General features: G+C 40.3%; 1 protein-coding gene across 3 annotated transcripts in view; it reads left to right on the forward strand.

The window, feature by feature from the left end:
• The window catches only part of SUGCT (succinyl-CoA:glutarate-CoA transferase), a 538,921-nt gene that overhangs the window by 73,098 nt on the left and 453,331 nt on the right, over positions 1 to 12,492 (forward strand). The gene's annotated exons all lie outside the window — the stretch shown is intronic.

Here is a 12,492-nt window from a genome sequence, read left to right on the forward strand (position 1 = left end):
AAAGGAATATGTCACTAAATTTGGGGGTATTATGGAACAGCAGCAATCAGAAACTGCTTCACCACCTTAGCAGTCAGAGGTGGCTATAGGAAGTTTGGTTTTATATGTAAATTTATGCCAGTGTAAAAGAACTCATGTTCCATGCGAGTGAAGAGCTATAATGATTCTGATTCAAGCTTTACATCACTGATTAAGGTACTCATTATTATTATTACTATTACTATTATTATTATTTTAAATCCTCACCCAAGAATATTTTTCCATTGATTTTTAGAGCGTGGAAGGGAGGGGGAGAGAGGGAGAGAGACACATCAATTGGTTGCCTTTTGCACAGGCCCCTCCCGGGGCTGGCTGGGGATTGAGCCTGCAACCCAGGTACGTGCCCTTGACCGGAATTGAACCTTGGAACCTTCAGTCTGTGGGCCGACGCTCTATCCATTGAGCCAAACCGGCCAGGGCGGTACTCATTTTTAATGTTAGCAATTTTATATTTTAAGATGGATTTACATAGGGGCAGAGGACTAAAACATTGCTGAGAAGCAATTGCCAGAAATTTCAGGGTAGCTCTAAAATTCCAGGAACACTGTGTCTTCTGGGTGGCATAGTTTCTTTTCAGTTCAATCAGTTCTTCCTGAAACGGAACCACACTTACAGAATGAGATGGTGATACAGATACATTCTGAGGTTTTCTCTGGAGGAAGCTGCAGAAACTTAAAACATGATTTGAAATCATGTAAATCATTGAGTCTTATTGGAAATGATGACTTCCTTTCCACCAAATAGCTCTGTAATTCTTTTATATTTTTGATTCTATTGAACTGAAGCCAGACCACAAATGAGTAAAACGAGTACATTCTCCTTTTGTCTTCTGTTCAATCTATAGTCCCAGTTTGAGTCTGAAATTTGTACTTCCTTGAGTAAAGTCATGCTTTTTAAATTCTGTGACTGTTGTTTCAGGTTCACTGTGTTCATATATGTTGTCTCCAGTTTAATAGCATACTGTCACGTAAGCCACGGAGGGAAGACCAAAAGACTTAAGAAAGAAGCTTACTGAACCATTTAATTTCTTTGACAATGATACCTTATTGAAAAATCTAATTTGTTTGGATACATATTCTGCTTCTCTGTACCTTCTAAATATCCTCAAACTGTTGCACTTAGATTTGTAACAGTGTGAAAAAAAAGTACAATTTTGGTCACTTCCTCCATCAAATTATGTAATGAAACTGATTTTCAATATTTAACGCGTATGTTTTCTGTCACTGAAGGTTGTACTTAATACGTTTCCTTCTTGTTTGACTCGGATAAACTGTTATCCCGCCCCTTGGTATGTTGCCATGTTAATAATGAGAATTTTTCCATGTTTGAATTGTGATGAACAATTCTTTTCATGGCAGCTTATTAGGTCTTAATTGTTGCCACCATGACTGACTAATTGGGTATTAAAAACTTTTTGTTGTCATTGTTAAAAATCTCAAGTTGAGTTTGCCTTGACACCCAGAAAGGCTGTATTTTGTCTCCGAGCTGTACATCGAGTCAGACTTGGTTATACACTGAAATCACTGGGGAAGTTTCAAAAACTGCTGCCTGTGTCCCAGCCCCAGATTCTGGCTTACCTGGTATGGGGTCTGGCCTGGGCATTGGGACTTATAAACGCTCTCCAGATGATTCTAATGTCCAGCAGTGTGTGAGAACTGCTGTTCCACAAAATGTTTCCCAAAATGATGATGTATGAAAATCACTAGGGGGGTCTTGTTTTAACTTATTGTTTAGAGCAGTTTTAAGTTTACAACAAAATTGAGAGAAGGTACAGAGATTTCTCATATATTCCCTGCTCCTACCCCGTTATCAACATCACTCATCAGAAGGGTACACTTTTACCAAGCATGAATCTACATTGACACCTCAGAATCATCCAAAGTTCATAGTTATAACTTAGGGTTCACTTTTGATGTTATACCTTCTGTGGGTTTGGATAAAAGTATATAGATTTATTTCTATTATTATAATGTCATAGAGTATTTTCAATGCCCTAAAAATCCTCTGTGTTTGCCTATTCATTCCCCACTCCCCATACCGCCCCACAACCACTGATCATTTCATTGTCTCCATAGTTTTGCCATTTCTAGGATGGAATCATGCGGTACGTAGCCTTTTCAGATGGGCTTTTTTTCCCACTTAGTAATATGCATTTAAGTTTTCTTCATGTCTTTTCATGGCCTGATAGTGCATTCCTTTTTAGCGCTGAGGAATATTCTCTTACCTGTATGTACCACATTTTTGGTAATTATGAATAACCAAAGTTTTTGCAATTATAGTAGAGCTGTTTTGGCAGTTATCAATAAAGGTATTATAAACATTCACATGCAGGTTTCTGAGTGGATGTACGTCTTCAACTCTTTGGGTAAATACCAAGGTGTTCAATTGCTGGATCACATGGTACGGTTATATTTAGTTTTGTAGGAAGTGGCCAAACTGCCTCCCATAGTGATTTGCATTCCCCCCAGCAATGAGGGAGAGTTCCTGGTGCTCCACATCCTTTCCCAAACTTGGCATTGTCGGTGTTTTTCATTTTGGTTATTCTAATAGGGAGATTAAAAAAGAATAGCAAACAACAGATTCTCTAACCTCCCACTATTACTCCTCAGGTCCAGGGGGCCTGGGACAGGACTCTGGAGCCTGCATTTTTGAAGCAGCACCAAGGTGACTTTGATATAGATCTGTGGGTCATAATTTAAAAAGATGTGCCTTTGAGTAAACCTGCAACATATCTCTTCCACGGATCATCTTGATACTCACAAAATTAAATGGCATTAAAGTTCCCCCAAATAATTTTTAATCAAGACTCAAGTCATACAGGTAGCAAGTTTTTGGCTGGCCTGCGAGTTTAGTTGTGGACATCAAAGTGTACTTTAGGCCTTGGTTCTACTGAAACTCCATGGGACTTTTAGCTGGGCAGGAAATGAAAACAAAAACATAGAGTGGTTAGAAAGAACCTTAAAGTTTTATGACTGTACTAGAGGCCCGTTGCATGAAATTCATGCAAGAGCAGGCCTTCCTTCCCCCGGCTGCCGGCACCGGCTTCCCTCTGGCACCCAGGACCTGGCTTCCCTCACAGCCCTGGCTTCGTCTGGAAGGTCGTCTGGAGGGATGTCCGGTCGGTTGTCTGGAAGGACTCCGGTCTAATTAGCATATTATATTTTTTATTATAGACTAGAGGCCCAGTGCATGAAAATTCATGCACTGGAGTGGGGGAGGTCCCTCAGCCTGGCCTGCCCCCTGTCACAGTCCGGGAGCCCTCAGGGGCGGGAGGTGACCCGGCGATCAGGGGAAGGCGATGACCCCATCACACCTCTGCTGCTGCCACTGCTGGCAACGCAAGCCTCGGCCGGCCCTGGTTACCTGAGCCTTGGGTGGCCCTGGGCGGCTGGGCAGCCAACATCTGAGGCTTGCCTGCGCCTCGGGCTGGCCCTGGGTGGCTGGGGGGCTGAGGGAACTGGGGGACTCCAGAGGCAGGCACCCTGGTGGGGCTGAGGGGACTGGGTGCTGCCATCTTGTGGCTGTGGGTGTCGCCATCTTTGAGGGTGTGATAGTCAATTAGCATATTCCCTCCTTATTGGCTGTGGGCACTGCCATATTTGAGGGTGGGGAAGTCAATTAGCATATTCCCTCCTTATTGGCTGTGGGTGTCGCCACCTTTGAGGGCAGGGAAGTCAATTAGCATATTTCCTCCTATTGCCTGTGGGTGCCGCCATCTTTTCGACAGTGTGAATGTCAATTAGCATATTCCCTCTTTATTAGATAGGATGGCACACCTAACTTTAGGCAATGCCGATGATATAGACTAACAGAGAATCAGCAGCTGAATGGTCAGTATGATATACAGCCTTGAGGAGTGTGGGAACTCTTCATAGGAACCCTTGACTTGAAGGGAAACAGCTGTGGAGAGGGACATTCCAGTGGCCACAGACACAAACCTTGAGTTTGACTCCACTTCTCACATATTGGTGACCAGAGTTCGCATATTTGTCTTTTTAATCATATTTACTCCCATAGTCTTGTTCTCAATCATGCCATTTTAAAAACAAAATAATTTAAAAGCTGGCTTAGCTACTCACTGGAAAATATGTTTTACAAAATAATTAGATTTGGAAGTAGTTCTGTGGTAAAGGGCATTTGTTAATTTAAGCAAAAGTTGTGTTTTATTTGTGTATGTTAAAATATCAGTTGCATAACAATTGCAATGTGTAAGGTATGTATAGAAAACAGAGACAAATATTTTACCCCCGTGTTTCTTCCTACCGACTTAAATGGAGTGGAGCACAGGACTTTTCTACACTTTTAACAAAAGAAATACATGTTCAGGGAGAAAGTGCCAAAAAATACAAATATATACCTTAGAAACTATTTTTTTTGTGTGTAATTCTACTCGTTAGCAATAATTACTATTAAAAGTTTGATGACTATTTCAGAAAAAAAAATCTTACTTAAAGAACTCACTGATAGATCTTTTTGAATTCCGTCCAGGGACATATATAATTATTTTGTCTTAGTGATATAATTAGCTATAATATTATGGTTTGGATGAAAACTAAACTTCAGTTAAGTCACAATGTAAACATTCCTTATATGAGAATTTAAAAAAAGTAATTGCCCATCTATTTAGGTCTACAGATAAATTTTGCCGTGTTTGATGCTTGCCCAGCTCTCCTTCCTACACCATGTATCTCCTCCACCATATGCTTAATTGCTGCCTCTGTTGCCTTTTGGAGGTTCCATAATGCAGGTACTGTGGTGGGGAAGTACCCGCAACTTGCTTTGCTGTTTAAAGCAGGTGTTTCAGCCCTCCTCATTGACTGCTTCTGCCTTCCACAATCCACTGACTGAAAGGCTATCCTGGGAAGCACTGAACTGCCCTTTGTGGCGACAATATTATGTCCTCTCTGCGTGACTAAAATGCTATTAGTAAATAATTAGAATAACTTATTGAGGAAAATGAAGTACTCTAGTAAATTATCAGCAACCTCTCTTATCCCTGAAGTTAATCATTTGGATTGGTCTTATCAAACTCGTATGTTTTGTGTTTTTTTTTTTAATATTGGGGGAGATTTAACAGTTAGGGTAATTTGGCAAAAATCATTGTAAAATAAAAGGTAGGGTATTACTAATATTTGTTTCCTTTTTTATGTGAAATTCTGGATTAGTTGTAGAAAAGATGTGGTAACTTGCAGAAGAGGATGTATACGTGATTCACCTACTTTATCACTGGATGGCACTGTGGGTCCATGAGCTGCTTGAAATAGGATGCTTGGGTGGCTAAAATATTGTGCTCCATCTTTCTGGAGAGGACTCTTATATTCATTTCTAATGTTTGCGATTGTACTTGGTACCTGTTTCCAAGTACACATTGCAATTTACATTGTGTTTATTAAGTAGAACATTTTAATATGCATGCAAAATATATTTTTTTCACTTAAAGGAAAAAACTTCAGTTTTGTTTGTTTTTTAAACACACACCCACAAACTTAATTTTAAGGTTATTGTTGAATTAACTTCTTTCCATTTGGTAACCTTATTCAGGCTTATGGGGAAGTAATTAGGAACATGGACTCTGGAGCTAGACTGCTGAGATTTAAGCCCTTAATATGCTACTAAGTAGTTGAGACCCTTGGGCAAGTCTTAAAATGGCTCTATGCCTCAGCTTTCTCATTCATTAAATGGGGATAATAAGTGTTTCCTAAATTTGCTGTGAGGATTAAAATTCATTTATATAGGTTAAGTGCTTGCAACAGTGCCCATTACATAGTAAGCACTAAATCAGTGTTAGCTTTTATTATTATTAATTTTATATTAATTATCCTATCTAATAAAAGGGTAATATGCAAATTAACCATCACTCCATCACAAAGATGGCGGTGCCCATAGCCACAAGATGGCGGCGCCCAGTCCTCTCAGCCTCACTGGAGTCCCTCTGGGGGGGCTGCCTCTGAGAGCGGGCAGCATGAGCGGCCTGGCACAATGCTTGCTTTGTCACCGCGGCGACAGAGGGCCTCTGGGCAGCGGGCACAGAGCAGCGGGGGCGGGACCCTTGCTTCGTCACTGCGGTGATGCCCCGGCGGCGGCGGAGGGCCTCTGAGGGCTGGGGGGCCGGCCCTCAGGCTCCGTGGCTGAGCGCAGGCCGGGAGAGGCGACGGCAGGCCCGCCTCCCACAGAAGCAGCGCGGCTCCCAGCGGCGCACTGCGGTTCCTGCCGGTTCCTGCAGAAGCGGTGAGCAGCCTACTGTGCGCAATATCGTGCGATGGGCTACTAGTAATATAATAATTATATATACTGATATAGTCATTATAATATTAACTATTACTATTACTATCACCATTGTCTTAGTTTCTCCTGTATTGTTCCCTTTCCTCTCATCCCTCTTCAGCACACTCTCACCTTATTACTACATCCCTTAACCCTGCATGTACTGACCTAGGAGTACATGGGTTGCAGCAATTATTTAGAATATAAACATTAAAAATAGTCTTACTTTGCTCCTGCTTTTCAAGTCGAGGGAATGTGCATGTTAAAATGCCTCAATCAAAATTAAGTTAAAAATACCAATGACATATTTATTGCTTATTGTAAATATGCATGGGAGGCCCGAGATAACTTGTTGTAAGTTCTGGAAATTCTTATTTGCAAGTCAGGTACAGTGAAGGTACTCTGGCTTACTTTGAACTCTTTCACTAAAAGAGCTGTTACTCTTGAAGTAACAGGTCCAGGCCTTAGATTAGTGAAAATCAATACAGTGAAACAAAGTTCAACATTAATTAGTGAAGCTGGTACATTTTACTGAATACAGGCAAACTCTTGTACTTTTTTTTTTTTTTCAACTCTTGTACTTTTTGCTGTTGTTTTGTTTTTGTTTTGGGGAATATTGACAAACTTCTCTTGACTTTAGTGTGTCTTTTCCTGAGTTCTCCCATGTACACTCTAGAATATCCCATGTACATGGGACCATGCTTTATGTTCTCCCCCGCTTCCTTCCTTCCTTCCTTCCTTCCTTCCTTCCTTCCTTCCTTCCTTCCTTCCTTCCTTCCTTCCTTCCTTCCTTCCTTCCTGTTTCTTTAATCTCCTTGTTTCCTTACTACAGTAAAATTGACCTTGTTATAGTTTTGGGGCTATGGTAGAATTTCAAATACTTGCTATTTTTGAGCATTTTGAAAAAAAGAAAAGACCAGTAACCATGCTAAAGTAGGTCTGAGACTGAAAAAAAAATCTAATGGGAGGTGGAGGAGGGAAGATGGAATTTAAAAGTGGTGCATTGAGGTAGACACTCCTAACAAATGCGCATGTGGCTCCTTCCTTGTGGTGTGGTCATGCTTACTGCCAGGACAGTATCTAGAGATACAAATCTTTGATGTGAACTGTTTTAGGAATTTCTGTGGGCCTGTGTCCTTTCCCAAATTTTATCTTCTGTCTTTGTTCTTGGGACCTTGGAAGTGGTTTGTGGAAAATGCTTTTTGTCTAGCAGGTTAGGTCGATGATGCTCATACCCCAAAGGAGGAAGTGATAAATGAAAGTGTTATTGCCTTAGCAAAAATCACATAATGTGACATGAAAGGGAATATTGCTCACTACTGTCATATCCAGTTTCATGTTCAGACATTCTTATTGATAGAGTCATTTAATCAGAGGTTTTTCTTCTGTAGGAATTTTTCTGCCTAGGTTTTCAAGATCTCCATCAAATATCCATATATGGTCTGTAGACAAACCAAAAGCCTTCACCGTTTTGAGAAGCAATGGCTATTTTGCACCTAGAAATAAAAATTCTCAGGTTTTCATATTTTGTTTTTTTAAGAATATGCAATTAATAGTCTTAACTTAAAAAAATACCCATTTTTGCTAACTGCTCAGTTTCAGACTTGAAATCTATTACAGTGGTTTTTTTTTTTTTTTTTTTTTTTTTTTTTTTTTTTTTTTGCTTAAATAACACAATAGTTAGAAAGGGGAGAAAAAGGAATCTAAAGGTGGTATTTTGATTTGTCCAATAGTGTTTGTTGAATTTAAGCCTGGTCTTCTTTTTTAAGTATCAAGCAAGCACATTGATTTGGATTTTTTTTATTTGTTATTATTCAAGAGTTTTTAAAAATAGAGTATGACTGTAAGCCAGTTGTAGCATTTACCAATTCGCATGGTGTAAATATTTCCATATTGCTAATTTCAAGCTTCGAATGTGATTGTCACTAAACATGTTTGGAAGAGATATTAACAATGGCTTTTTATTAGCCAGTATAAGCTAGCTCCCTACACCACTAGCCCAATATAGCCAGAATTTCAATTTTGAAGCAAGAAATCTGAATTTTTATAAAACTTTTCAATTTTTGAAATACTGTGTAGGCCAAACAAAACACATTAATAAACTGAATCATACAAGCTTCCAGTTTACAACCTCTGGAGATAAACAGATAATACTTGTCTTAGAAGTCTTATTAGAAATCAATTTTTGCTACTTTATAGTTAAGCTGCAGATGTTTAAGCAGTAGTTCCACTGGTATTTTTCTAAACTAACAGTGTTTCAATGTGTGTTTAATATTTGTAAAAGGTAAAAAATGTACAGTTCAGAAATTTGTCTTTGATTAATAAAAGCAATAAATATACTTGGAATTTCTAAAGCTGATTAACTAGATTTGCCATCTGCAGGAGTTGTTTTTTATAAATGGACTAGAGGCCTGATGCACGAAATTAGTGCAAGAGTAGGCCTTCCTTCCCCCGGCTGCCGGCACCGGCTTCCCTCTGGCACCCGGGACCTGGGCTTCCCTCCAGCTGCTGGCAGGCACCCAGGACTCGGGCTTCCCTTGCAGCTCTGGCTTAGCCTGGCCTACACCCTCTCGCAATCCGGGAGCCCTCAGGGGATGTCCGACTGATGGCTTAGGCCCGCTTCCATAGGGAGTGGGCCTAAGCTGCGGTCTGGCCTCCCTCTGCGGGAGGCGACTGGGCAGGCCGATCAAGGGATGCCCCCTGATCGCTGTGCCCTCCCTCTGCCTGCTGGCATGCACCTTGGCTAGCCTGGCGTTGCCTGCTCTTGGCCCCGCCCCCCGCTGACTGGTCATTTTGCCATTCAGTTGATTTGCATATTATGCTTTTATTATATAGGATTATTTGTAACAGTGAAAGATAGAAAACACCAATCTAATATACAGAAGTTGTAAATTGCTGTATAGTAAAAGGCTATGTTAGCTGTTTGGTCTGTATTGGCTTGGATAATACGTTTTTCTTTTTTTAAATGATACTTTTGATTATTTTTACTTTGGAGTATTTTCAAAGCACTTTTATAATGTTATTCTGTAGTCATACTTACAGGGCTAGGAGGAGGTTGGTGATGTTTTGCAAACTTGACTCAGGGTTCAGAACTTTGTAGTGAGTATCTAAGCTGAGACTGGGATTCAGGCCTGTTGTCTCAGGATCCAAATTTCTTTCCAGCAAACTGCTGAGGATGTCAAAAAGATTCAAAGATTATGCCCTCTTTAGAACTGTCTAGCCCTCCAATTGTGGTTAAGGAGTAGGTGGAGGATGTGGCTAAGAGAATGGTCATTGTCTGATGAATATGAGAATTGACAGAACAAAGCAGAGTGGCTTCTTAAGGGTTCTATCATATTAGTCTTCTAGCATAGGAAAACATATTTGTGGATATGTTAGAATGCAGATCATATGCAAATGTGCCAAATTAAGGACATATGAGAATTTGGATATATGATACATTGTATCATCAAAGGCTGATTATGTGGGTGTACCTTTGAGGTCTCTTAGAGGTGATGTTGAAAAGCCCCACACGTCTATAATTTGCAGCTTGGATCTTAAAACCTATCCAGTTTGTGCCATGTGGTCAGTTGCTGATGAGTTCTGAATGTGATAAAAGTTAGTGATGTTCTGAAATCAGTTTACTTGATTTTAATCTCTGGTGAGATGTATTAAACATAGGAGAGATTGACCAGGTGTTTGTATATATAGTGGAATAGTCTCATTGTTTCTGTTTCTGTGAAGTGACTCCCAAATTAGTCAAGATGGCCTTTATATTCGCCCAATGCATTTTGTGTGTGTTGTGGGTGGAGGGGACAGAGAAGTGTGAAAAGAATGTGCTTGTCATACAAACTTAACTTTGAGCTGAGTTCCCTAGGCCTGCTTCCAATCAGATTGCTGCCCCCAGACTACTCATGTCACTGTCATTAGCATGTGTAACGTGTGTCTTCTCACTCGGCTCTATGTTTCATGAGGGCAGAGACTCCATCACTTTTTACCACTATCTTCCGACAGCTAGCACACTGACTGAACAAAGTAGTCAATCAATAAATATTTGCTGAATGAAAAAAATGAAATGTAAATGCAATATTTTTAAATAGAATTAGTACATAAAAATATAGAATGTGTTTTCTCTCTCTTGGTGTTCTTAGAGTTGTTTTTTGTTTTTCATCACTGAGTTGGTTTTTGTTAATTGACACAGCAGTTCTTGGCACTGGTGTATGTGTATTCATTGTATGAATTTTTGCTTGAAGTGTAATGACATGACTCATATTTTACCTGCTGAATTATTTGGTCACTGACATCGTGATTTCTTGTCCTAATCCACACCTGGCTTTACGCCTTTCCCCAGAACTCCCATGAGGTCTCTCTAAAAAGCGTCACCGCTAAAGAACTCAATCATGTCCTGCATTCAGTGCGTCTCCCCTGTTATTCTGGGAACTGTTCCACAGAAGCTCAGCGAGCAGCACAGGGTGACATGGCCAGACAAAAATCATCATCACATTCACCTTTACATTCTTAGGTGTTAGTCATTCAGAATGATCAGATTAGGCAGAGTGTGCAAGGTAATTTATTTCTTCCTCATGCCAGGCACGGTTTATAACCTGTTGTTGTATGCAGGGTTGTTTTATATAGTTCTGTGACCTAAAGGCTCTAGGGAAATACCATGATTATAAACTTGGAAAAAGGCCTAAAATTTCACTAAGAGAGATTCATTCCTTTAGCTCCAAGGCTTTTGGGTCTTCATTAATTTTCTATTAAAATCTGTATATACTGAAAAAGGAAACATCATGAGCAATCTTTACTTGACACCATTTTTGGCAAGTGGGCCAGGCATTCCAGCTATTGTTCTACCTCTTTTCTCCTTTCACTGCTGAATTTAAAATATTTGTATTTGAGGTTTCTGCTTCCTACCTACTTTTCTAAACCCTTGTATTAACGATGTCTACTCCAATTCCTCTATTAATATTGTTGTTAAAGGCTAATTTCTTTTTAAAAATATATTTTTCTTGATTTCAGAGAAGAAGGGAGAGGGAGAGAGAGAGATAGTAACATCAATGAGAAACATTAATTGGCTGCCTCCTGCATGCCCCCTACTGGGGGTCTAGCCCACAACCTGGGCATGTGCTTGACTGGGAATAGAACCGTGACCTCCTGGTTCATAGGTTGACGCTCAACCACTGAGCCACAGCAAAGGCTAATTTCTTTTTGTTGGTTCCAAGATTCTCACTCTCATCTTCCTTGACCTCACTTGGCTATTTGACATGCATTCAACACTATTTCTTTTAACATGCTCCTCCTTTGGCCTCCAGACACCACCCTTGTCTGTTATTCTTCTTACCTTTACAACCTACTCTTTTTTTTTGGTCTCTTCCTTGTTTGACTCCAGTGCCCTGCCCTTGTCCTCTGCTTTCCCTCTAATTACCTAGTCTAGTCATCCATTTTAATGGTTTCAACCCTGTATTAGTTTTCTATTGCTGCATAATAAATTGCACAAATGTAACTTAAAAATAGCAAAAAGTCATTATCTCATAGTTTCCATGGGTGAGGAGTCCAGGAAAGGCTGGATCCTGTGCTCAGGTCTTAAAAGGCCGCAATCAGAGTGTCTTACTGGATTGCATTCTTTTATGCGGCTCATAGTCCTCTCCCGAACTCATTCAGGTTGTTGGCAGAATACAGTTCCTTGTGACTGTAGCATTCTTGGAGGCTGCATCTTCAAGGCCAGTGGGAGCATGTCTCTCTGAGCTTCACCTTCCTTTAAGGTTCTTTGGGTTAGATCAGGCCCACACAACAAATCTCCGTTTTGATGAAAGGTCACTAGGGCATAAAGGCAGACAGAGGTGATCAGAAATAAAGGTAAACAGTGGCAAATAGAGAATTGTAGGAGGTACCCTGAATTAGCATAACTGAACAAATGTATGCAATTCTTCCCCAAATGAACTACAACTGTGTGTGTGTGTGTGTGTGTGTGTGTGTGTGTGTGTGTGTGTGTGAAGAAACGCCATTCTGGGCTCCATGGAACAATGAAGGAGATCTGTAGGGGTCAGTGGGTATCAGCCATTATTCAACTTCTTAGCATTTGAACTGCCTACCCTCCTTTTTAAGACCTTTTGATTCTCTGTTACAGCCTCACCCAATCCCGTTATGACTAAAAGGAAGAGTTGTTATTTAATCTCTCATCTCAGCCATGAATTTTTAGCTTCATCATAT

The sequence above is a fragment of the Cnephaeus nilssonii genome (genome assembly GCF_951640355.1).
Source record: "Cnephaeus nilssonii genome assembly, chromosome: 12".
Taxonomy (NCBI): domain Eukaryota; kingdom Metazoa; phylum Chordata; class Mammalia; order Chiroptera; family Vespertilionidae; genus Cnephaeus; species Cnephaeus nilssonii.